The following is a 25442-nucleotide window of genomic DNA, read 5'->3' on the forward strand; positions in this document are numbered from 1 at the left end:
CTCTCTGGACTTTAAAATGCATTAGCTGTAACCTTTTTTGAGGTCAGAGACTATCTATCTTTTTGTTAATATCTGCATTTTCAAAACTTATCATAGTACTTGGCACACAGTAAGTACTTAATAAATGCTTGTTGTTGACTTAGTCAAGCATTTGCAATATTCCAGGCATCTTTGCTTATAGTCTAGTATAGGGATAATACATAATGTGAATGATCAGTGTTTTTAGAGAGTTTCAAAACAAAATGCTTTGTGAGGTGTAAGGGAAAAAAATGTGTCATGGACAGCATGAATCTGGGAAGGCTTCATGTAAGAGGTAGCATTTGAACTGAGTTTTTGATTGGAAAAGTGGGAAGTCACCAAGTTGAAAGGGGCAGTAAGATACTCCAAACATAGAGAACAATGTGACCAAAAGCACTTGTGCTTAGGGGGTGTGATGGGGCAGAGTATTTATGCACAGTGAAAATGTTGAGTCTATTGGAGTGGTAGGAGGGTGCTATGAATTCCTCTTTTCTCTAGGGCAATTCTTCAGGTGCTATCTCCTAAACAAAAAATTCAAAGAGGGCAGAGACTGTCTAGTATTAACTTTGTATTTTCATCAGCACCTAGGACAGCACTTAGTACTTGCAAGATGCCTTAGAAGATGTTGGTTGGGATGTATTGTGTTGTTCTGTTGCTTTGTGTTATATTAAATGCCATTGTATTGTATTTCAAGTGCCACCTTGTACACAAAACATTTCTAATCTGCCTCTGCAAGATGTTAGTGCCCTCTGTCCCAAAACTACCTTAGCTTTGTTTTATCCTGTACATATTCTATATGTAAGGGTGGGAATTTTTACTCTACCACAATTAATGTAATCCCAGAAGACATCTTAGAATCAGTCATTCAATTAACAGAGTAAACTAGATTTTACAGAATTTTCCTATAACTTTTTTACAATGTTTGGACAAGCACTTAATCAATTGAAAGGGCCATAGAGTTTTTGGCCATTGTATGGAAAGTATATGTTGTCACACATCTTGTGATTTGTTCTAAATCACATAAAGCTAGTGGCTAATACAAAGGATTGCAGGACCAGCATTCAAATGATCTTGACAGACTGGGACAATGGAATAAATTGATTAAAATGAGTTTCAGATTAAAGGGATAAAGGCAAAATCCAACAAGTAGGTTAAAAAAAGTAATTCAACACTTACTAGAAAGAGGAAGCATGACTAGATATCAGTTCATGTGAAGAAGATATTAATATTTTAATGAAATGCAAATCCACGTTGAGTTCACAGTATGGTATGGTGGCCAAAAAAGTCAATATCTTGCAGTAACAAAAGCACCGGGGAACAGAACCAAGATGGGAGAGTAAAAGCAGAAACTCCCCTGAGATCTTTCAAATTCCCTTCCTAATAACTTTAGATGAATTCTGGAGTGATAGAACCAAAAGAAAAAGGGATGGGGTAAAATAATTTTCCAGCTCAAGACAACTTAGAAGGTCAGTAGGAAACATCTGTCTCACTAGTGTAAGAATGGCATGCTGTCAAGTGTAAGCCATGCCAGTGCAGGTCATACCCCAGCAAGTCAGAGGAAGCAGGCCTTAAGGAGGACTGAATCAGCAGGGGTGAACAGCCATGGCTTCTGGAACTCTCAGCCTACAGATGGTAAAGGAGTCAAACAACTTGTTAGAAGGAGATTATAGGGAACCTTGTTGCTGGCACTGGGTACATGACTCTGTTGCATTGCCCATACATGTTTCAGGGTTGTAGTCTCAGAGTAAGGAGGAGGAGGAGGAGGAGGAGGAGCACTAGCACAGCAGTGTGTGTGGCTACAGGGGTAGAGAGACCATGGACACAATTCCAGGGTGTTGAAGAGTGCTTGTGGTCACTCACAGACCAGAGTACAGGTTAGAAGAACAGTGACTACACCTCTCCTTAGATCATACCACCTTGAAAGAACTGAAGACTTACACACCCTGAGAACTAGCTCTGAAAAAATGCAGCACAAAAAATCCTGAAGCTAGGAGTAGTAACCCCTCTACCCTCAGAGTAGAGCCCAACTTTACCATAAAGTTAAAAGTTAAGAAAGAGGCTGGAAAATGAGCAAACAATAACAATATAAGAACCTGACCATAGAAAGCTATAGTTACAGGGAAGATCAAAACACAAACTCAGAAGAAGATAACAAAGTCAAAACAATCCCATCCAAACCTTCAAAGAAGAAAGTGAATTGGTCACAGGCCCCAAAAAAATTCCTTGTAGAGGTCAAAGATGATTTTAAAAATCAAATAAAAGAAGTAGAAGAAAAATTGAGAAAAGAAATGAGAGTGATATAAGAAAATTATTAAAAATAAGTCAACAGCTTGGTAAAAGGGGACACAAAATACTGCGGAAAATAACACTTCAAAAAACACAATAGGCAGAGTGGTAAAACAGGCACAAAAATCCATTTAAGAGAAGAATACCTCCAAAAGCAGATTTGACCACATGGTGAAAGATGTACAAAAATTCACTAAAGAAAAATAGAATTGCCCAAATGGAAAAGGACATACAAAAGCTCATGGGAGAAAATAATTCCTTAAAAATTAGAATTGGACAAACAGAAGTTAATGACTCTAAGATATATCAAGAAACAGTAAAACAAAATCAAAATAATGAAAAAAATAGATGAAAATGTGGTCTTATTGGAAAAACAACTTACCTGGAGAATAGATTGAGGAGAGATATTTAAGAATTATTGGACTACTTGAAAGCCATGATAAAAAGAGCCTAAACATCATCTTTCAAGAAATTATCAAGGAAAACTATCCTGATATTCTAGAACTAGAGGGTAAAGTAAAAAATTTGGAAGAATTCACCAGCTACCTCCTGAAAGAGATCCCAAAATGAAAAGTCCTAGGAATATTATAGCCAAATTCCAGAACTCTCAGGTCAAGGAGAAAATATTGTAAACTTCCAGGAAGAAATAATTTAAATATCATGGATCCACAATCAAGATTGCACAAGATTAAGCAGCTTCTACATTAAAGAATCAGGGGGTTGGAATATGATATTCTGGAAGACAAAGGAGCTATGATTACAACCAATAATTACTTACTCAGCAAAATCGAATATAATCCAGTGAGGGAAAATGGTTATTTAATGAAATAGAGGACTTAAAAGCATTTCTGATGAAAAGACCAGAGCTGAATAGAAAATCTGACTTTCACATGCAAGACTCACGAGAAGCAAATAAAAGCAAACATGAAAGAGAAATAGTAAGGAATTCAATAAAGTTAAACTGTTTACATTCCTACATAGGGATATGATACTCATAACTCCTAAGAACTTTATCATTATTAGGGCAGTTACAAACAGTATACACAGACAGAAGACATGGGTGTGAGTTGACTAGGATGGGATGATAGCTAAAAAAATAAAATTGAAGTATGAGAAAGAGGGATCCACTGAGAGAAGGATGGGAGAGGTAGAATGATGTAAATTGTTTTACATGAAATAATTTTCACAGTGGAGGAGATGGAGGATAGTGGTAGACAATGATCAGATCTTACTTTCATTGGAATTGGCTCAAAAAGGAATAATATACACACTCAGTTGGATATAGAAATCTATCTTACCATACAGGGAAATAGGAGTGAAGAGGGTAAGTGAAGAGGGAGGGTCTGATAGAAGGGAGAGCAGATTGGGGAAGGCAGTGGTTAGAAGGTAAACACTCTTTGAAATGGGACAAAGGGGAGAGAAAGAGAGAAAAAGAGAGAGAGATAAACAGGGGACAAATAGGATGGAGGGAACTATGCAGTAATTATAACTGTGGAAAACTTTTTCTAGCAAGTTTCTTTGATAAAGGCCTTACTTCTCAAATATATAAAGAACTGAGTCAAATTTATAAGAATACAAGCCATTCCCCATATGATAAATGGTCAAAGGATATGAACAGGCAGTTTTCAGTCAAAGACATCACAACTCTGCATAGTCATTAAAAAAAATGCTCTAAAGCACTATTGATTAGAGAAATATAATCTAAAGCAACTCTGAGGTACCACCTCACACTTATCAGTTTGGTTAATTTGACATAAAAAGGAAAATGACAAATATTGAAGGAGATATGGGAAAACTGGGACACTGAAGGATTATTGGAGTTGTAATCTGACCCAACCATTCTGGAGAGAAATTTAGAATTATGCACAAGGGGCTATAAAACTGTGCATACCTTTTGACCCAGTAATACAACTACAAGGCCTCTATCCCATAGAAACAAAAAATGAAAAGGACTTATGTGTACAAAAATATGTATAGTAGCCCTTTTGGTGGTGGCAAAGAATTGGAAACTGAAAGAATGCCCATTAATTGGGAAATGACTGAACAAGGTGTGATGTATGATTGTGATAAAATACTATTGTGCTCTAAGAAATGATGAGCAGGATGCTCTCAGAAAAACCTGGAAAGACTTACATGAACTGTGCAAAGAGAAGTGAGAAAAATCAGAAGATTGTACATAATAACAGCAATATTGTATACCTATCAAATGTGAATGACAGCTATTCTCAGAAATACAATGATCCAAGGTAATTCTGAAGGATTTATGATGAAAACGCTATCCACCTCCAGAGAAAGAATAAATGGAGTCTGAATTTAGATTAAAGCAAGCTTTATATTTCTTGTTTTTTTTGGGGGGGGCGATCTGTGTTTTTTTTCCACAACATGACTAATAATGAAAATATATTTTGCACGTCTCCACATATACAACCTATATGAAATTGCTTGCCTTCCCAATGAGGGAGGATGTGAGGAAGGGAGGGATAGAATTTGGAATTCAGAATTTAAAAAATGAATGTTAAAAAATTTTTACATGCAATTGGGAAAACTATATTAAAAAAAGAAAAGAAATGGAGCAGGCAACACCATTTCTGTTGCTTATTTATCTTCATTTCTTTTTTTGTTGCATAGCAATGCCAAATTAATCTTGGAGAAAGGAGAATTGAATGGTTTAAATTAAATCCCAATAAAAATATAACAGAAGCCATTTTAAGAATGAGAAGTGATAGTCTTATTGTAATGTTCTTTGGTCAAACAACATCTGGAATATTGTGTTCATTTGAAGTCATTATTTTTGGAAGACCTTTGACATATTGAGTCCGCAGGGCAATCAAGATGAAGCAGGATTGGAGATCATGTCTTGTTAGTATTTGTTGAAGTTATGTGTGTTGCAGGAGAGAAGGAAGAGACTATAACCATATTCAACCATTTGAAGGGGTGGCATGTGGAAGTAAGTTTAGCTATATTCTGCTTACATTTAGAACAAGGAGCCAAGAGTGGAAATTGCAGAGGGGAAAGGCATTTTGCTCAGTGTATCAAAAACAAAAACCCCTTCTTAATAATTAACATTATCCCAAAGTGGTTTTCTTATCAATGAAGTTCTTCAAGCAGAGGCTGGCTGACTGTTTGCCAAGGATAATATAGAATAGAATCCTTAGATAGAAGTTAGACTACATAACCTCTAAGGTCCCTTCTAATACTAAGGTTCTATGTTTTTATGTCTTTGGAGTGTATAAAACTAAGGCCAGTGATAGAACAGATTGTCTTTCTCATTGTCCTCTGAAAACTCCCCATTTATCCAAGATTAATTAAATTATGGACATGAAAGAGGGAGTGGGAGAGATCATGGTATTCAAAACACGTAGACAGAAAGGACCAAAAAGTGACAGCTGATGGCAAAGGAGAGACAAAGGTACTCCAAACTAGAAAGGTATAGAAGCCTGGATCCTTTTATTGTAGAGACAAGTAACCTGTGTCTCTCAAGAGCTCCTTAGAGGATTGCTCTATTTCTAATGACCAGACCAGTTCATTTACCCACAGATTTCTCCAATCCCCTCATGTGGGTCTTTATTACCCTTGTGCAAATTTCTCCAATGCCACCTGCCTGCCTGCCTGGAGCCTGCTATCAGACTCACACAATGCCAAAAGAGAAATTATGGTATAATGGAAAGAACCATGATTTTGCAGTTTGTGTTCAAGTTTCTGTCATTTCAATCTGTCTTTCTTGCTATTGACTATTTACTATCTATCTTTACGTAGGCAAGTTACTTCTCCTTCACCTCCTATTCCTTTATCTATAAATAAGGTATCAAGACAGGGATTGGATTAATCACATGATGCTATTCTGTGTGACCATGGCTTGAACCTGACTAAAGGGAACTCACCATTAGTTCTCCATGATGCCAGCCAGCCTGCTGTCTTAAGTCCCACTTATTGACTGTTGCCAGAAGTCCCTAACCCTTTACTGTTCTTCCTAAGTCTCCTGCTAACAGTAAGTGTATGGCCTTCTCAAATCACAAGTTCCCAATCCAGCAAGTCTCTTTACTGTGTAGATCTTGACCAAAATAATTCAAGACAATGATAGGCTGCTAGGCAATGTGGTGGATAGAGTGCTGGATTTGGAATAGGGAAGGCTCCAGTTCAAATGCTGCTTCCAGCATTTACTAGCTGGTTTCTCCTAGGCAAGTTACTTGGCCTCCAAGCCTCAGTTTACTAAGCTGTAAAATTGGGATAATAATTGCATCTACCTCATAGGGTTACTGTGAAGACCAAGTGAGAATATATGTAAATGCTGTGAGAATTTTAAAGTGTTATATTATTGTTATTGATAAATGCCACTGAAAAGTTAATAGTCAAAAAGGAACAGATGTAACTACCTATATCTTCCTCTGTCACCAACGAAAAATGTTGAATAGTCTAGGACCAAGGACAGATCCCTGGGATACTCCTTTAAAGACTGACTGCCTTCCTGGTTGAAATTTACTCATTCATCACAACTTGTGGGATGTGTATGTATATAAAGGCTATATTTTAATGTATATATTTACATATATATGCGTATGTGTGTATAATTCTTGAAGGACTTAGTTGAGTTGAGTCTTGCGAGAATCTAAAAAGTCTAAGAGGTGGAGGTGAGAAGGGAGAACCTTTCAGCCATAGGAAAAACAAAAAAGTATGGGAGAACAAAAAATAGGCCAGTAGAATGTATGGAAGGAAGTAATACATAAGAAGACTGGAAAGATAGGAAGATGTCAGGCTGAAAAAAGTTTTAAATGCCAAACATAAACGTTGATGTTTAATTCTAGAGATAATAGAGAGCCACTGGAGTAGAGGAGTAACATAGTCAGATCTAAACTTTAAGGAAATCACTTTGGCATTATGTAGAGGCTAGATTGGAGTGGGGAGATAGTTGAGGCAGTGAGACCAATTAGAAAGCTATTACAATAGCACAGTTAAGAGGTGAACTAGGATAGTGGCTGTAGGAGTGGGGAGGAAGGTATAGAAAACAATATAATTTGGCAATAGTTTGAATATATTGAGTGAGAGTGAAGAACGGAGAAGATAATTAGGTCACAAACTCACAGATGACTGAAAAGATGGTGGTGCCCTTATAGAAATAGGGAATTTCAGAAGAGGGGAAGTTTTGGGGGAAAAATAATTTCAACATTCTGAGTTTGAGATATCTATTGGACACCCATTTATATTATGAAATCCAAGTGAATTTTGTCAATGGAATTTCCTGATCTAGTTGTCTAGTAAAAACATAAAACAAACAAAAAAGAAATGCTATTGGTTTGGCATAAGTTGTCTTTAATGAGCTAATGGGAGTTCTAAATATTCAAAAATCATATTTTTCCCCTAGTGGATTAGATAGCCAGTATGTGTTGGGGGAGGACATTAACCTAGGTCTTTCTGACTTGGAAGCTGGCTCCTTGTCTTCTATGCCTGCTGTCTCCACATGCACAACATGTTCCAAAAGGTTTAGTGCAGTTTTAAAGCATGAAACAATACAAAATAAACATTTCCTATGAATTTTGGGTAAATATTTTCTCCAAGGGACTTTCATTGTTTTCTATGGCAATGACCAATTCTTCTTAAGGAGATGACAAAAGGCTGGGAACTTTATTTTTGTCTGAAAATGTATCAATAGCTGATGTCAACTAAATACCTCACAGAATATTATGAGATCATGCTGCAGAATTTAAAGAGCTATTTAAATGTGGATTGTAACTATTCTCCTTTCTCTTCTTTCCTGTCTGTTGTATGTGGCAGATGCCTTATATATGAAGAAGGAAGGATGCAAGATCAGTAAAGGGAAGCTCAGTGCATGTGGGTAGAGTTTGAGCACCAAAATATAGGGGTCCTTATTTGCTCCCTATCTTCAAACCTTTGGGAAGAAGGCTATATTTGTGATTTGATATAATTATCCCCATGGTAACTAGCTGCCTCATGTCAGAATGACAAAATTGAAACTTCGTGTTCTGACTGGGTATTTATGTAAGTGTTGATCAGGGCTCCTCAGTAAGGAAAAAGAAGCTAAATCTTTAGGTTGGAAATTTTGTTTTACTCTACGCATGCCAGACATAGAAAGCCTGCTGTATTTATAGCTCTCACTTCTCAAAACTGAAATACAATATTCTTTCCTTCCTTCTTTCCTCCCTCCCTCCCTTCCTTCCTTCCTTCCTTCCTTCCTTCCTTCCTTCCTTCCTTCCTTCCTTCCTTCCTTCTTTCCTTCATTCCTTTCTTTGTTCCCTCCTTCCATTTTACATATGAAGAAACTGAGGCTGAGAAAAGTTGAATGACTTGCTTGGAGTGACAAAGTTAATAAGTGCCTGATGAAGGATTTGATCTTAGATTTCTTGACTCAATGACTCACACTGCTCTCTTTATCCATGGAACCTAGTTATCTAAAATATGCCTGATTTATCTCAACTAAAAAAGAAACAAATCTTCACACAACTCGCAAAATAATTATTACCATGGACCTTTCCAAGTTGCTTTACTATAGGTTCCAGAGAGTCTGGGCATGTGAATCATTTGATCTAATTCCCCAATTAAGCCTACTGGACACTACCTCACTTCATTGGATCCTCAGAATAAGGACTAAATTTCTTGAACCTTCTTGTCCTGATTCTCTGTTTCACAATGACCCAACCAAACTGCCCTATCCTGCTAGTGTCTTTGTCTACAATGCTTAACCTTTCATGACTCAAGAAGAGTGACCTTATGACTGTGTAACCAGCTGGTTCAAGTGTAACAATCAGACTCCCATTCCACAAAAACAAATCAATAGTTTGCATCTTTGGAATCATCTCTGTTCTAATCTTGCATCCAATATTTGAATCTTTGGTATTTCCTTCCACCCTAGAACCCCTGCCAATAGATTCCCAGGGTCTTTAAGCACTCCCCTGCTAATGAACAGTTCTTAGCTCTTAGGCCAGTATATTTTTTTCTAGACCTTTCCTTTGCCCCATCATACTCTTTAATTTGTTGGATAAGACCTGCAATTTAGTCACTATAGATAGCTCCCAGTGAGGAAATTCTACCAGTGAAGATTAGCAAATTTTTTGGAATTGATAGTCATAGATAGTTTTCTGAGTTCATGAAAGATTAAGTGACTAGCCTGGAGGCAGGACTTAGGTCTTCCTGATTCCATTGGTAGACCTCTATCCACTGTATCACATTGCCTTTCATCACAACCTGTCTTATGTCATCTGTTCTCACTTGTATCCATATTTATTCCTCCTAACAAGGTAATATTGTCCTTTGTTGTTTTTTTCTTCATTTTTATATATCCAACAGGTAGCACAGTTTCTTACAGAGAACAAGTATATAATAAACTTTGAATGAAATAATGTATTTTATAGTTACCTATATTTGTGTCATTCCTCTATGGGTTTCATAAGGGCAAGGATTGTAACTTATTTAAATTCTCTATCTTCTCTAGTATCTAGCACAGTAAGAAGTCTAGCACACTTTTTTTTAATTGACTTGGGTTGATTGAGCCATATCAAAAGATATACTTGGTTCTTTGTCCTTCCTTTGCTTGGGCTGAAGTGATGAGTTAGCTAAAGGGTCAGCAAGCTTGTATACAGGGTGTGGCAACATTCTGAAGCCTATTGGGTTAGGAATGATGGTAGGTGAATGGTCTAAAAATAGAAGGCTGTTATTAAAATCGAGTGATTAATTAGGTGGTCATGAATTATCAAGAAATTAGTGTTATAAGTTTACACAGTTGATAAAGGTTAATAAATTTTAGAATGTTTGACTGTATAATTAGTGTTGTGAGCTGCACAGTAGAAAAGGATAGGAAGCCAATGTTAACTGGTAGAAACCCAGAAGAAGGAAGCAGTTGCTAAAAGGATGAAGTTTATAACATACTCAAGTTGTAGAGAAAGGGGAATTATGGGTAAATAGCTCCCAAAGTTGCAAAATCGCTGACTCCTAGAATTGAAAGAGATCTCAGCATCTGTCAAGTCAACTAGTACCCTAAAGGAATGCTCATATAACATACCCAATCAAGGAGTCATCTAGCCTCTTTTGAAGACCTCTGATGAGGAAACCAAGATATCTCTGGTCATTAGGAAGTTTTTCCTCATGTCTACCCTAAGTTTACCCTATGTTTATAACTTTCATCTACTACTACTGGTTCAGTCCTCTTGGCTCAAGCAGAAGAAAAGAAATCTTTCTATGTGCAATACTTCAAATGGTTAAAGTTAGAAATCTTATCAACACCTCTCCCCACTCCTAGTCTTTTCTTCTGAAGACTAAAAATCCCTAATTCTGCCACCTAATCCTCACACAGTATGAACTGGAGGCCCACCACCATCCTGACTACTCTCCTCTGGACATGTTAGCTAATCAAAGTTCTTAAAGTATGCACCCTGTCCTGATTATCATTACCCAGCAGTTATGGGATTTTGTCTATTGTAGGCTGGTTGAAAAGAATTATTATGATGTACCATTTTTTTGGGCAGGGGTTATGGGTAAAAGTTTAGAGGGCTGGGTGTTTTATTGTATGAGAAGTTTCTCACATCTATATCTGTCTATCTACCTAGCCTTATCAAGTATTATTTGGGAAACTGAGTCAGGTCTGTGTAAGCTGTATATAACCCCCTCCAATAACACAGTTCTTTGTAGACTCTTGTGACCTGACAGCAGGTTTGTGGTGTTGGTGGTGGCCTCAAGTGGAAAGTAATAAACTTTCAAGGCTAGTGACTGTTTTATTTTTGTCAGTGATAGCCTCTGGAGGATAGGGTTGAACAAGTTCCAGTCTCAGGCTTGTAGGATGGAGGATGGGGCATGCATAAGTCATTTACTATTCAGAAGCTTCCTCTGGCCCTTGGAAGGTTAGGGAGCAGCAATTTGCTTTTGTGCCAAGGAAAACCATGACAACAAGTGTTGTATTTATATAGTGCCTTATGGTTTATAAAACTCTAATCTCACGAAGTCTGGGAAGAATAGATAATATTATCCCCATTTTATAGCTTATACATTTGAGGCTCAAAGAGAAACTATTTGAGCATGATGCCAATATGAGTAAGTTTCAGGACTGAGACTGGAGTCTAAGATCTTCTAACTGAATCTCCAAGCTTTTCCTCATGTCTCATCTTTGACTCATGAGCCAAGAGATTGATAGTTGCTGTATCAGATTAAAAAGAGAAAGAAAGTCACAAGAGTGCCTGAAAAGTGGTATTTCCCCATTTAGGAGAGAGAAGCTCTTTTATGGGAAGTCTGGGAGCCTTGGAGTCAGTTAGGAACTCCTTAGAAGAATTTAACAGGGTAATCACATTAGGTTTCAGTCTAACAGGATTTTCCAGACTGTGGTTCAAGTTTGGTTTGTTTTTTGTAAGGACCATTATTTTTTTCATATAAAAAGGGTTAATAGGCTGTAACATTAGCTTGATCCTTCCTATTTACTTGGCCATTTTCTTTAGTTTAATATTTACTCAGCTCAGCCCTTATCATATATCTCAATATAGGCCAACACAAGGAAAAATCACTTGATCCAGACCTTAAATATTTTAAACATTTCCATTGCATGTGAGTTAAAAATAGACCAGTTGTTAATAGCATGTTATACAGAAGAAAGAACTACAAATCATTTGGGTTTTGAATGTATTTTCCTTTCAAAATTTGACAAATTAATTTTTATACTGACTTAAAATTCATAAAAGAATCAATGATTCTTGAAAGCAACAATTCTTGGTCTTTTCTTTTCTCATTTTTGTTTTTCAGTCATGTCCAACTTCTTGTGACCTGCTTGAGGTTTTCTTGGCAGAGATACTGGAGTGGTTTGCCATTCCCTTCTCCAGCTCATTTTACAGATGAGGAGCTGAGGCAAACAAGATTAAGTGACTTGCCCAGGGTCACATAACTAGTAAATGTCTGAGTGAGTCTTCCTGATTTCAGTCCCAGCTCTCTATCCATTGTACCACCTACCTTCTCATTCTTAGCAGGGCTAAACAACCCTTTATGTACACTCCATTTCTGTTAATGCAGCTTAAAATTACATTAGATTTTTTTTTTGGGTGCTTCTCCAAATTCTTGACTAGTATTGAACTTGTTCAGCCTTTTTCATAAGAATTGTTGTCTATCCCTGCCTTTACCATCCCTTACTTATATAATTGATTTTTTGAATCTAGGTATAGGACTTTACATTTTTCATTATTAAATTAATCTTATCAAATTTGAGCCATTGTGCTAGTTTGTCTAGATTTTTTTTTTTTGCAGCTTGACTCTGTTATTCAAAATGTTGAGTATCCCAACTTCATCTGAAAATTTGACAAAAATATCATCTATGCCTTCAGTAAATTTTGAATAGAACGATGCCCGTGTCAGATCCCAGGAGCACTCCATTCTTTATATTGGAGGCAGCTAGGTGGCACAGTGGATAGAGTGTTGAGCTTGGAGTCAGGAGACCTGAGTTCAAATATGTCCTCAGACACTAGCTCTATGGGCCTGGGTAAGTCACTTAACTTCTATTTGTCTCAGTTTCCTCAACTATAAAATGAAGATGATAATAGAACCTACCTTCCAGAGCTGTTGAGAGAATCAAATGAAATAATACATAGGAAGTACTATATCAATGCTATCATCACCACCACCACCACCATCATCATCATCATCACTGATCCATTAGTCTTTAGGTTTAGTCATTCAATAAGATTCAAATCCAGCTAACTGTGCTACCATCTAGCCCCCTTTATTGTGCATAATGATAACGTGAGAGATTTTGTCAAAGCCTAGCTGAAATCCAGATAAAGACTGTCTAAAGTGTTCCTCTGACTCACCCGTCAATTAGTCCTATCAAGAAAGAAAATGAGGTTCATATGTCCTGGCTTGTTCTTTAAAAAAACTGATGCTGATTTTTAGTGATCTCAACTGTACTTTCTAAATGCTCACAAACCAACCCTTTATAGATGTGCTTCCTTATATCTTAAATGGGGCTAATCACATTTTCACTACAGATTTTGAGGAAAGGACTTTATAAAACATAAGGTTTTAGTAAAATATGAGTTATTAGTAATTTGCATGATACAGTACAGATTATGATCACTGTTTTCAGGCTGGCTTGCAGTCTTCAGCATTCAGATAAACATTTAAATAATTTACATTTAAATAACAAACTCAGGCACAATATCACTTATATCTGCTTCCTAATAATAACAATGAATGCTAAATAAATAAAAAAAATTTGTCCTCCCTGCTTTTCAACTTTCAAATTCATTAGCCATCTTTCAAGTCCTTTATGTTATCATTCCTGATTCATCCAATCAGCTTTTTCCTCTGAACGCCCATAGCACTTTGTTACTCATTTACCATATTCTGTTTTTACTATATTTATTTACTATATGCATAGTTTATGTCTCATGCTAGACATAATACCCTTAAGGGCAGGGACCATGTCTTATATTTCTTTGGTGACTTCCATAGTACTAAGCAGGTTTGCAAATAATGATGAGGATGATGACTCAATTAAAATAGCAATTTAAAATATATTTTTCCTAATAAGTACAGATTTACTGAGAACATAATTTAATAATAGAGAAAAAAATACAAATGAAAGAATTCCATGAAACATTTAATAGCAATAAGATAGCAGCATAGCTCCATATGAAAGAAAGCATTGACACCACAGGATGGGGAAGAATTAGAGGAAGCATGGTATCATGGAAAGAATACTGGAATCTGGATCTGACAGACAAATACAAATCCTTGAGCAAGGGACCCCATGGATTTAGGAGTCCTCAGTTTCTACATTTAAAAAAATTCAGGGTCATTCTAAGGCCCTCTTCTAAGATCATCTCTCTCAGGTCCTTCCTGACTCTCAATCTCATGATTCTTTAGTGCTTAAGCTTTGTAAGATGTCGTGACTCAATGTATATTTGTTCAATCATATTGAAACGATTTATTAAGCATAACAATTAAATACTTGAATTAACAATTGCATAGAAACAGACCTCAATATGTTGATGATTGTGTTTTGTTATTAAATTCAAAATTGGTCATCCTATTATTAAATTTTGCAAAATTCTCTCTCTCTCTCTCTCTCTCTCTCTCCCCCTCTCTCTCCTTCTGTGTGTATGTGTGTGTGTGTGTGTGTGTGTGTGTGTGTGTGTGCATGTTTAAACTGAATTGGGGCCAAAGAACAGTTTCATTAGTTTCCGTGTTTTAGTGATTCAGCTCATTGATTCATAGAGGGACACAAACCAGGCGGATCTTGCATATTTGACTCCCTGATTCATTGACTTGTTATTGGATAAATATTGCCACCTCTGGTCCTGGGGAAACTGCCTCATTCTTTTTCACACATATTTAAGAGGGATGGAGATGACAAGTATCCTTTTTTTGGCAGCTTTGGATTCCATATTATTGGAGGGGAAGCAGAAAAATGTTCAGGGATGAGCATGTTGCTATTACAGAATCATGCCTCTGGAACTGGAAAGGATTATAAGAAAAGCTAGTCTAGCCACCTTGCATTCATTAGCTATCTTTCAAATCCTTTATGTTTTCTTTCTCTATGTTTGATTTCTCCAACTGTTTTGCCCATTCTACAGATGAGTTAATTAACATATAGAAAAGTTACAAGACTTGCCCCCATGCTATTCAAAAGTATTCTTTCCATCTTTTAGGCATATTTTGTTTCTCTAGCTGTAGACTGTGAAAAAACAAACAAAAAACATTTTGTACACCTTTAAATGCTATACAAGTTTTTTTTTTTTTTTTTTGTCATGAACTCCTTGGACATCACTAAGTATTATAGCTCTTCTGAATTCAATTAACAAACGAACAAACATTTATTAGGCACATACTGTGTGTAAAGTAATGTGCTAACTATTAAGTGAGATTTGAAGATGAACCCCACATCATCATTGCCCCACAGATGCTTGCAATTTATTAGTGAATATAAGAGATATTCACAAATAACCTTAATGTAAAGTGAATTTAATAAGCACATACGGAAGCTCTGTAACTTCCAAGGAAGAAAGGACATTTCTGATGTTCTTCTTGGGAGGCAGCATACTCCAGTTTTCTCTGGATTTGGAGTTAGAGAAAACGGGTCCAAATTCTACCTCTGAATGTTATTTGGCTATCTGACTTTGGGCAAGTCACTTCACATCCCTAGGCCTTAGCTTTATCATTTGTAGAATGAGAGGGGTGGACTAGATGACCTCTAAGGTTTCTTTGTCCCTAGAACTCTATGATCTGATGCATAGATGAATCAGAGGAGGCTTTCTGGAAGAGGTAACATTTGAGCTGCATCTTAAAAGAGGGAATAGATATGATTTCAACAAGCAAATAGTAGAGGGCATGGCATTCCAAGCAAGGGGGTATTATGAGCAAAGGGAGAGAGAGGGAAATAGGAGATATGTTCTTTGAAGAGATCTTTTTTGTTTGTTTGTTTTATTTTTAATTTTTATTTTCAGTTCCAAATTTTCTCCCTCCTTCAACTCCTCTCCTGACCATTTAAGAAGGCAAGAAATATGAAACCCATTATACATATGAAGTCATGCAAAACATATTTCCACATTATTCATGTCGCCAAAAAAAAGAAGCAAGAAAAATAAAGAGAAAAAATATGCTTCAATCTACATTCAGAGTCCATCACTCCTCTATCTGGAGTTGGATAGAATTTTTTGAGTCCTTTGGAACTGTAGTGGTTCCTTATACTGATCAAAGCTACTAAGTCTTTCACAGCTGATTATCATTACAGTATTGCTCTTACTGTATACATTATTCCCCTGGTTCTTCTCAGCTCACTTTGCACCAGTTTATATAAATCTTCACAGACTTTTCTGAAACCATCCTTAAAGAGTTCCTTTTTCATTGGAATGTGTCATGTATGAGGAGGAATAGTTAGCCATAAGGCTACAGAAGTAGGTTGACACTTGAGACATGGTAGGTTCTCAATAAGCATTGCCATTTGACTCAAATGACTGCCTGACTAAAGCAGTCTAGTACAAACTGGACTATTAAAAAAAATAGGCTTTAAATTTATAAATAAGAAAATGACATCACCTAGTCATTGTGCATGGAAATTATACAAATAAAGATTCATAGTTGGAAGGGACCTTGAAGGCCATCCAGACTAAACCACAGATTGGTTTGCCATTTCCTTCTTCAGTGGATTAAGGCAATCTGAGGTTAAATGTCTTGCCTGGGGTCACACAGCTAGTAAATGTCTGAGGTTAGATTAGCATTTAGGTCTTCCTGACTTCAAGTCCATTGCTCTATCCATTAGATTACTTCTCATCTACATTTGGTGTCCACCTGTTCACCCAGCTTTCATCTGTGGCTCCAAGAAGTTGTAGCATGCCCAGTGGCCACACTGTGGTAAAACTGTCTTGGCAGATGGGCTAAACAAAGTTGAGGGTAACCAGCAAGACTTCCCACCCTTCCCCCCACCATGGAATAGACAGATGAGAAAAATTTGTTCCAATGGCCATGAAGGTGGACAAAGCAGGCCGAGAACTTGTAGTTTGGTCAGACATCAAAGATGCCAAGGTCATCTACCACTTCCCAGACCATCATCAGTCATCTTGATTTTTGTCCTGCCACTGGACTTTGATGACTCTGAAAGAGAGAGTGAAACTGATGACTTTGTGCTACTCTGCCTCACTTAAACCCACTTCACACTCAAATCAAGATTCCACTCATGTTATGATGTCATTGGTCTGCCTTGAAAACCAAGGACCACCACCACTCCCAACATAATTTCTGCAAACATCAGTGTAAACTCCTGCCTTTCAAGCATTTTACAATCAGTAATAACTTCAATCTGAATCAACTACTTCATCGAGGTAAAAAGGGATTTAGAGATGAGAGTCCAACCCTTTGATTTTACAGATGGGGAAACTAAGTTATGGAGTGGGGAACTGGTTTGTCTAAGTCAAGGAGTAGCACAGCTCCTAGAGACCCTAAGACTTCTTCTTCAAGTTCTCCCTTCTCTCCCTCTCTGTCCTTCACTTCATCGACTCATGTTTTTTCCAGATGGGTGTATATATCTGCCAGATTCCTCTTAATGTAGTGATTTGAAGTCCTACCTACCTCACAGATCCTTTTTCTTCTAAACAAAGAACAGGAACAGGGAACTCAGTAGGGATTTTTATTTATATATTAACTGACTTTTGAAAGGCTATTACTTAAAGCTCTGACCAGAACAAGAGGCCCAAATTAAAATGGGGTGGAATTGCTCATCTTTCATCACATTCTTTCTAGCTACACCCCTTTTTCCAATTGGTGACATTCAGAAAGGATGTTCCTCTTTGCTAGAATTAAAACGTCACGGTCAGGCACGTTCTCCTGATTTCTTGCAGACGGTGAGGCAATCAGTCTCCGCAGTTGGGCTGTGCAGGTGTGCAAGGGAGCCTCTAATTCTTCTGGCTATTAATCACTAGCCTGTGACCTGCACTCATCCTGAATTGTTAAACTTCTTGTATTCAGCTGGGACTACCAATATGGTCAGAACGACTCACCTCCTCCTATCAGCCTTTCTTCATTATTAGGGGCATAGCTTCATCTGTTTCTCCAAATAATGCCAGAGGAGTGAATACTAAACTGTAGGATGATAACTAGGATGGAGACAAGTATAACTCTGCACCAGGGCACCAAAATTTATAGGGGCTTTTTGTTCTTTAGCCGCATAGGAACAACAAAGCTTATCACCTAGTAGCAAAAATATCCCCTCCCTTCCTTCTCTCCCTCCCTGTCTCTCTTTGTCTCTTGGTTCCTTTCTCTTCCTCTGTCTCTCCTTTCTCTCTCTCTGTCTCTTGTTTCTGTTTGTATCTCTATGTCTCAGTTGTGACTTGAATTAGGAACCTTTCCTTTGTTTCTGAAAATAATTTATATTTATATAAAGCATGACCATTTTCAGAGAACATTATATGCATTATAACAATGGATTCTCACAACACTATAAGGTATATTATGCAAACATTATTTGTGATATTTTACAGATAGAGACAACTGAGAGAGATTATGTGACTTCAATAAAGGTCAATGAATCTAATGCTGCCTCTTTACCCTATAGTGTCACTTAGAGACCATGATCTTTCTTCCTACTCCCCTTCCTTACACTCCTGCCTTTTCCTTGCTTTCTTTGATGGCTTCTGAGGCACCAGTCTCAGAGTCTTAGGGTCTCTACTGGACCTCCATACCACTTAAATTGATTGGCCAACAATAGGTCCCAGCCCAAGTCCCAGAGGCCATCTCAATCCTCTCAAGATGTATATCTTGCCACTGGACCCAGATGGCTCCAGGGAGAGAGTGAGGCTGGTGACTTTGCATAGCCCTCCCTAATTTAAATCCAATTCACTTGCAGTCGTGGAATCACGTTCCTGATGTCTTGGTTCTCTTCAAGAATGGAAGACCAACAATAGCCCAAGCCCCTTTAGCAGTCATTGTTTGGGCCCTGAAGGCTCAGAGCAAATGTAAATAGTAATTGTTTCTGTTTTGACCAGAAACCCTAAGGGTATTTCCCTTCCAATTGAGTTTTTTTTTATTAGGTAAAAAGGGGCCTTTTCTTGTCTCACTTCTTACCTAGCCATAATCATTGAATGGAGTTGCCTCAGTCAAGGTGAGATCTCAAAAAGACCTTAGCTTAAAAAAGGTCAAGATCTCCCACAGCATCCTGGGCCGTCTCCAGTCTTCTTGATCTACATCTTGCCATTGGACCCAGATGGCTCTAGAGGAGAAAGTAAGGCTGGTGACTTTGCACAGCCCTCCCTCACTGAAATCCAATTCACTTGCAAGTCATGGCATCACCTTCCTGATGTCATGAGCCTCTTCAAGAATGAAGGACAAACAACAACAACAACTCGTGGGACAAAATTTTGAGAGACTACTAAAACACATCATTTGTAGCCAGGGCATCACTGGGAAACTTCAGTTTATAAATTGCTCAGCCATGAAATATTCCTTTCCTGCTCAAATCTTTTTTAGAATCTTTGTTATCTTTTGCTTGTGTTACTGCAACACGCTCATAACCAGTTTTACTGTTATTCGTCTCTCCTATACATCGTGCTGGATTACCCTTCCTGTGGCCTAGCTCTGTGGCACACTATAGACTGTAATTCCTGCATAATGAATTCTTTCATCATTATGATGATGTTAACTAGCATTTATGTAATGCTTTAAGTTTCACTAAGTTCTTTATAAATTTTATCTCATTTCATTCTCACAACAACCCTGCTAGGTAGATGCTGTTATCTTCATTTTACAGATGAGGAAACTGAGACAGACAGAAGTTAAATGACTTGCTGAAGATCATAGGGTTAGTGAGCATCCAGTGTTTCGATTTGAATTCAGGTCTTTTTGACTATGGGTCCAACACTGGATTCACTGGGCTACCAGGTTTGGTTGTATTAAAAAAAAGTTTGTTGAATGGAATTTGCCTGGGACTTAAGACTCTTTACAGTCTGATTACTAATCAAAATGGACAATTTACCATTTGCTGAACATCTTGAATTTTCCCACCTGTTACCTTCTTTCATTCTTCTATATTCTTTGCTTCCCTTTTTCCACCTCTGCCCCAACTACCATCCATAACTGCTAAAATCCTATGCATTCTTCATGGCCCAGTTCAAATGCTCAAATGTTAAGTTCTCTGCAAAGCCTTTTTAATCTCCTCCAGTCAGAAATGCTAAGAGGATGGAGACAGATGATCTCTTGTCACTATGAATACTCATAAAGTTTTGTACTTTTTGTGGCTACTAGTCCTTTTTTTATATTAAATTTATTTCTGTAGACATTTCTTCATTTAAAGGGTAGGTGCCCTGAGGGCAAGATCCGTATTTTATTCTTTTTTGATGTTTCCTTTAGTCCTTACCACAAGGCCAGGTTCTCAGCAGACATACATTAAATGTTTGTGAATTTTTTTGCCACAACATCATTGCTACTATTTTGCCTAAAGGATCAGTTTCATTATGGAATCAGGAAAGTAAAACTATATTCTTATATATATTATGTAGTCAATGAGAGAAATGATTATTAAATAAGTAATTGTTAATATCAAAGAGATATAGGATATATCCCTTTCTGAAATTTTATTCTGTACTAGGCCAAGCCAGCATTTGAAAGATATTGGTGATAATGAGATTGGATTACCTTTCTCTTCAATCTTGTTCAGACCCCAGCAGGTGGGGAAGCCCATTGTGTTCTACTCAGGTGGGGTGGGGGAGGTGGGGTGAGGAATAACTTCTTTGATTAGATTGTCCAAGGCTGAGGGTGATTTGGAAGTAAATGACTTCATCAAAGTCACATTTGCCCATCCCCTCATTAGAATAGGTCCACCTTCATCATAATATTCATTCTCTTTCATAACTTGTTAGCCAATCAGAGTGATTGGCACCCTCAGGAACACTCACTCTTCCAAAGACATATAAGCATTGAGTGGAGGTCTTTGCCATTCAAAAGTGTCACTGACCCCTTTTATTAATTTTATGCTAGCATGATTAATAAAGTTATTAGTTACCCAAAATCTAGATCTCTCAGACTTTTTATACATCATATCACATAGTTACACTCAAACCAATCTGTAAGTAAATTCTAAGATATCACCATTTACTTTGGTTGAATATATAGTAACTAGAAATCAAACATTTGTTTTTTTTTAATAGCTTTGTTGTTTGACTGAATTTGACTATATAGGTTTCCCTTTCTTTTCCCCAAACTAGTTGGTGTGTGTAGACAGCCATTATGATCAGGAAATAATGAAACTAATAGAGATAAGACAATACCATAGATCCTGAGCATCAAATATGGACTGGATTGCAGTTCAATACTGTGACCAACCTTCTTCTGAGCTCTATTTCTGACTATGGCATACTGTTGAAAGCAACTAAATTAACCAAGAATATATTGATTCATGAACTGTGCTGTCAAAGTCATTACCAAACCTTTCACCCAATGGCAACTTGTACTATGCCAAATAGAAATGGATGAGAAAACTTCAGAATATCTGTAGAATTATAACTGAGCTCATTATCTTCCCCCAGCTCCTAGAGCCAACTCATTCTTTCTAATTCACCTATTTCTGTGGCTAGCACCACAATCCTTACAGGGATTTAGGTTGACAACCTCGGAGTCGTGCTCAGTTCTGTACTCCCTCTCATCTCATGTTCAATTGCCAAGTCCATTGATTCTATGGTTCACAGCACCTCTTTTATCCATTCCCTTCTTTGCTCTTACACAGCTACCATACTAGTTCAGACCTCTATCATCTCTCACTTAGCCTATTACATTGGCTTCTTAATTGGTCTCTTTGCCTCTATTCCTCCTTTCTCCAGTCCACTCTCCACATAGTTGATATACCCTTATGCCACTCTTTAGCTCAAGAAGCTTCTGGGAGTCCCTATTTCCTCTAGAATAAAATTCAAATTCCTTTGTTTGGCATTTAAAGCCCTTCACAACCTGTCTGCAATCCATTCCTCCTGAGTGACATCAAATAACTCCCACTCACCCCTAGAATTTTCCAGCCAAAGTGGACTAATTGCTATAGCCCAGGGCAAGTTATGTTAAGCTCAAATAGAAATTGGGGCACTGAACCATACATTAGGAATCCTGAAGGCATATTGACTTAGAAAACCACATAGTAACATTATCTATATCCTATTTTGGTTTAATTTATTTTCTTAAATATTTCCCAATCGCATTTTAATCTGGTTTGGGCCTCATTCAGGATTGTTGCTGGCCATAATGCATCTGCCAGTGTTTGACACCTATGGCTCCGGGTGGGCTGAATTCAGCTTTTACCAGTTCTAGAGAACAGATTATTAAATTTTCAGTTTGAGCAGTTATACCTTAGATGTTGGTAAACATTACAGTTTGACCTCTATTTGTTGTTTTGTTGATTGTCTAGACTTAGGAAAAATGTTAATAATGTACATTAAATTTAAAAGTATGTCCTGCAGAACATTTATTTTGAGGAGAGTCAGTTGTTAAACATTTAGCAGTATACCTCTGCATAGATGACATGCCATTTCCCACCTTTCCATAAAACCTGTCCCTCATGCCTAGAATGGTATTCTTTCTGACCTTCGATTTATACAATCCCTAGCTTCCTTTAAAGCAGAACTCAGATCTGATGTTCAACATGACATTTTTCTTGAATCCTACAGCTGTTGGTATTTTCTCCCCTGTACCCAACAAAAATTACTTTCTTTTTATTCACTACGTATGTGTTTGCTCATCTGTGTACCTGTTCTTTTCTCCTAGTAGAATATAAGCTCTCTAAGAGCAAGAATTAATTTTTTTTTTGTTGACATTCCTAGAGTCAAACAATACCTGGCATATAACAGGAACTCAATAAATATTTTTTGAATAGATTTGGATTGGGAAACAGCTTTGGTTCTTATCTGGTCCTGATGAGGTGGTAATGATGGACCCCTAAAAGGCTCTGTACTTTCCCATGTGGCCCAGATTCCTGGCATTCACCTGAGGCTCAACTCAGTAAAGTCCTTTCAACTCTCCTTGCATTGTGGCTTTGACCCTGTCCCAATCTTCAATTCTCTGTAACCTCCAACCTAGCACAGCCCTTCATTTTCTGTTACCTCCAGACCACCTCTAGCTACTTCCCACCCTTAATCCCATCTAGACCCTTTCACATGGCCCAGGTCCCTGATTTTCCTTCTCTGTTACCTCCCCATCATCCCAGATCACTTGGCCACTCCTAGATCACATCCAGATCTTCCCAGAGTCTTTCTATTTAAAAGGTCCATCTTGCCTCTATTAAAGTACTCAGATTCCTTAAGAATCTGGCCCATTTGTATTCTTACTACAAAGGCTCGGATTCTTAAAATCTGGTCAATAGCATGGATTCTTTAAATCTCACCCACCTCAATTGATGTTTTAATAAACCTTGTCTCTGACTGAAAGAAGGCTTGAGTTGAATTCATTCAAAGCAGGACCTGTGCCTTCTGCTCTTGAATTTTGGGGTTCCCAGCACCCCTAGACCTCAACAGTCCAATTCTGCTTTAGGGATCTCCTAAACAATATGTCTGATTAATGGTCATCCAACCTTAGCTTGATTTGCAATAAAAAGAGTCTGTTTCAAATCCAGACTTTGCTATTTATTACTTGTGTGATCTTGGACAAGTCACTTAACTTTATGGGTTAAAGTTTTCTTATCTATAAAATGAAGTGGTTAGATTAGATGATCTTTATAGTCTTTTCCAGATCTAAGTCTATCTCCATAAGATCCTATGACTTTAAGTCATGGGGAGCTTAGTATTTCAGGAGACAACCTATTTCATTTTTAGACATCTCTAATTACTTGGAAGCTCCTTCCATTGAGCTGAAATCTGACTCCCTGAAACTTCCACTGAATGTTCCTAGTTTTTCCAACTGCAGCTGAGCAGATTGAGTCTATTCCCCTCTTCAGTCTGATCATCCTTAACATATTTGCAGAACACGATCATGTTTCTTTAAGTCTTTTCTTCTCTGGCCTAAGTGTTCCTGGTTCCTTCAACTGTTCCTTACACAACCTGTTTTTGGGTCCCTTCCCTCTCCTGTTAATCTTCTTATGGACATGCTCCCGTGGGTCACAATGTTCTTCTCAATTGTCAATTGATCAATCAGCATTTATTAAGCTTTGTGCTAGGCATTGTGCTGAGTGATAAAGATACAAAAAGAGGCAAAAAGACAAAAAAAAGGCAAAAAGTCCCTGCCTTCAATGAGCTTACAATCTAATGGAAGAGCCAAAATAAAAAACAAATATATGCAAATTAAGCTAGATACAGGATAAATAGGAAATAATTGATGGAGGCTAGGTGCTAGAATTAAAAGCAGTTGGGGAAGGTTTCCAGCAAAAGATATTTTAGTCTTAAAAAAGTAGTACCCATACCTTAACCACAATCCTCCCAATGTGTTATGAGGAGGATAGAGTATAGTAAGCTAATCCTTTCTCTTGTTCTGGACATCACTTCTATTCAAGCAGCATAAGACCAAATGGATCTTTTGGCAGATGCATCAGTGATGACTCATGGTGAGCTTGCCATCCACTAAAACTTTCAGGTCTTTTTTGCATGAACTCCTGTTAAGCCAAACCTTTCCCATGTTGAACTTGAATGCTTTAGCTTTGAGGTTTGATCTGGAAAGACATCAGGTAAAGAATCAAATTCTATTCAAATTGCCTTTGAATTTGGACCAAAATGGAGTTTGTGTATATATGACAATAAATACTTGGGTAAAAGGTGAAAAAAGCCATTCTAAATCCAGATTTTTTTTCCCACACCATGATAAATAGCTAGAAATTTCAAGTGAATCCAATATGGAACTACATTTTTCAATGCAGTTGGACATTTGACATCACCGTAACCTGACCAGAATACCCAGATTAAAGCAGTAGGAGAAAGCCAACGAACTTTAATGGGAAGCAAGGTGGCATAGCGGTTAGAGTGCCAGGCCTGGAGTCAGGAAGACTCATCTTCCTGACTTCAAATCAGACCTCAGACACTTACTAGCTGTGTGACCCTGGGCAAGTCAGTTAAACCTTTTGGCCTCAGTTTCCTCATCTGTAAAATGAAGGAAATGGCAAATTACTCCCAAAAGGGGTCACAAAGAGTCGGACAAGACTGAAAAATGACTGAACAACAAAGAACCTTAAATTCTGTAAATTTTTATACTGTGGGGCAATCATTAATTAATTAATTCTTTTATTTATTAGTTAATTTGTCTTGATTTCAGCTAAAAAAAAAAGTTAGGAGAAGCAGTTGTAGATCTGAAGTCAGACTCCTGGAGTTGAATCTTGCCTCTGCTACTTGTAACTTTAGGTAAATACCTTTCTTTTCCTGAACTTGAACTTCCTCATATGTAAAATGAAGGAAATGAATACAATGACCTCTGAGGTTCTTCTATTTCCACATTTGCAATTGTATAAGGACATTGATGACATGGTTAAATTCTACATTTTAGTGATTATCAAATAGATATCAGATTTCTTTCTGCCATGTGCTAAACAAGGCTAAAATTCCTTAGCTCTGATGTGAGAGGTCTCATCCCAACCCTTCAACAAAGCACCCCAAGATCCACCCTCCCCCACTTAAGCCATGATAATGCTTACTGACCTCATATGGGTGTGGTAAGTACTGAAGTTAATGTCTGTAAAGTGCTTTGATGATGGAAAGTGCTGTGTAAATGCA

The sequence above is a fragment of the Vombatus ursinus genome, unplaced genomic scaffold (assembly GCF_900497805.2).
Source record: "Vombatus ursinus unplaced genomic scaffold, bare-nosed wombat genome assembly UNPS02014973.1, whole genome shotgun sequence".
In the NCBI taxonomy this organism is placed as follows: Eukaryota; Metazoa; Chordata; class Mammalia; order Diprotodontia; family Vombatidae; genus Vombatus; species Vombatus ursinus.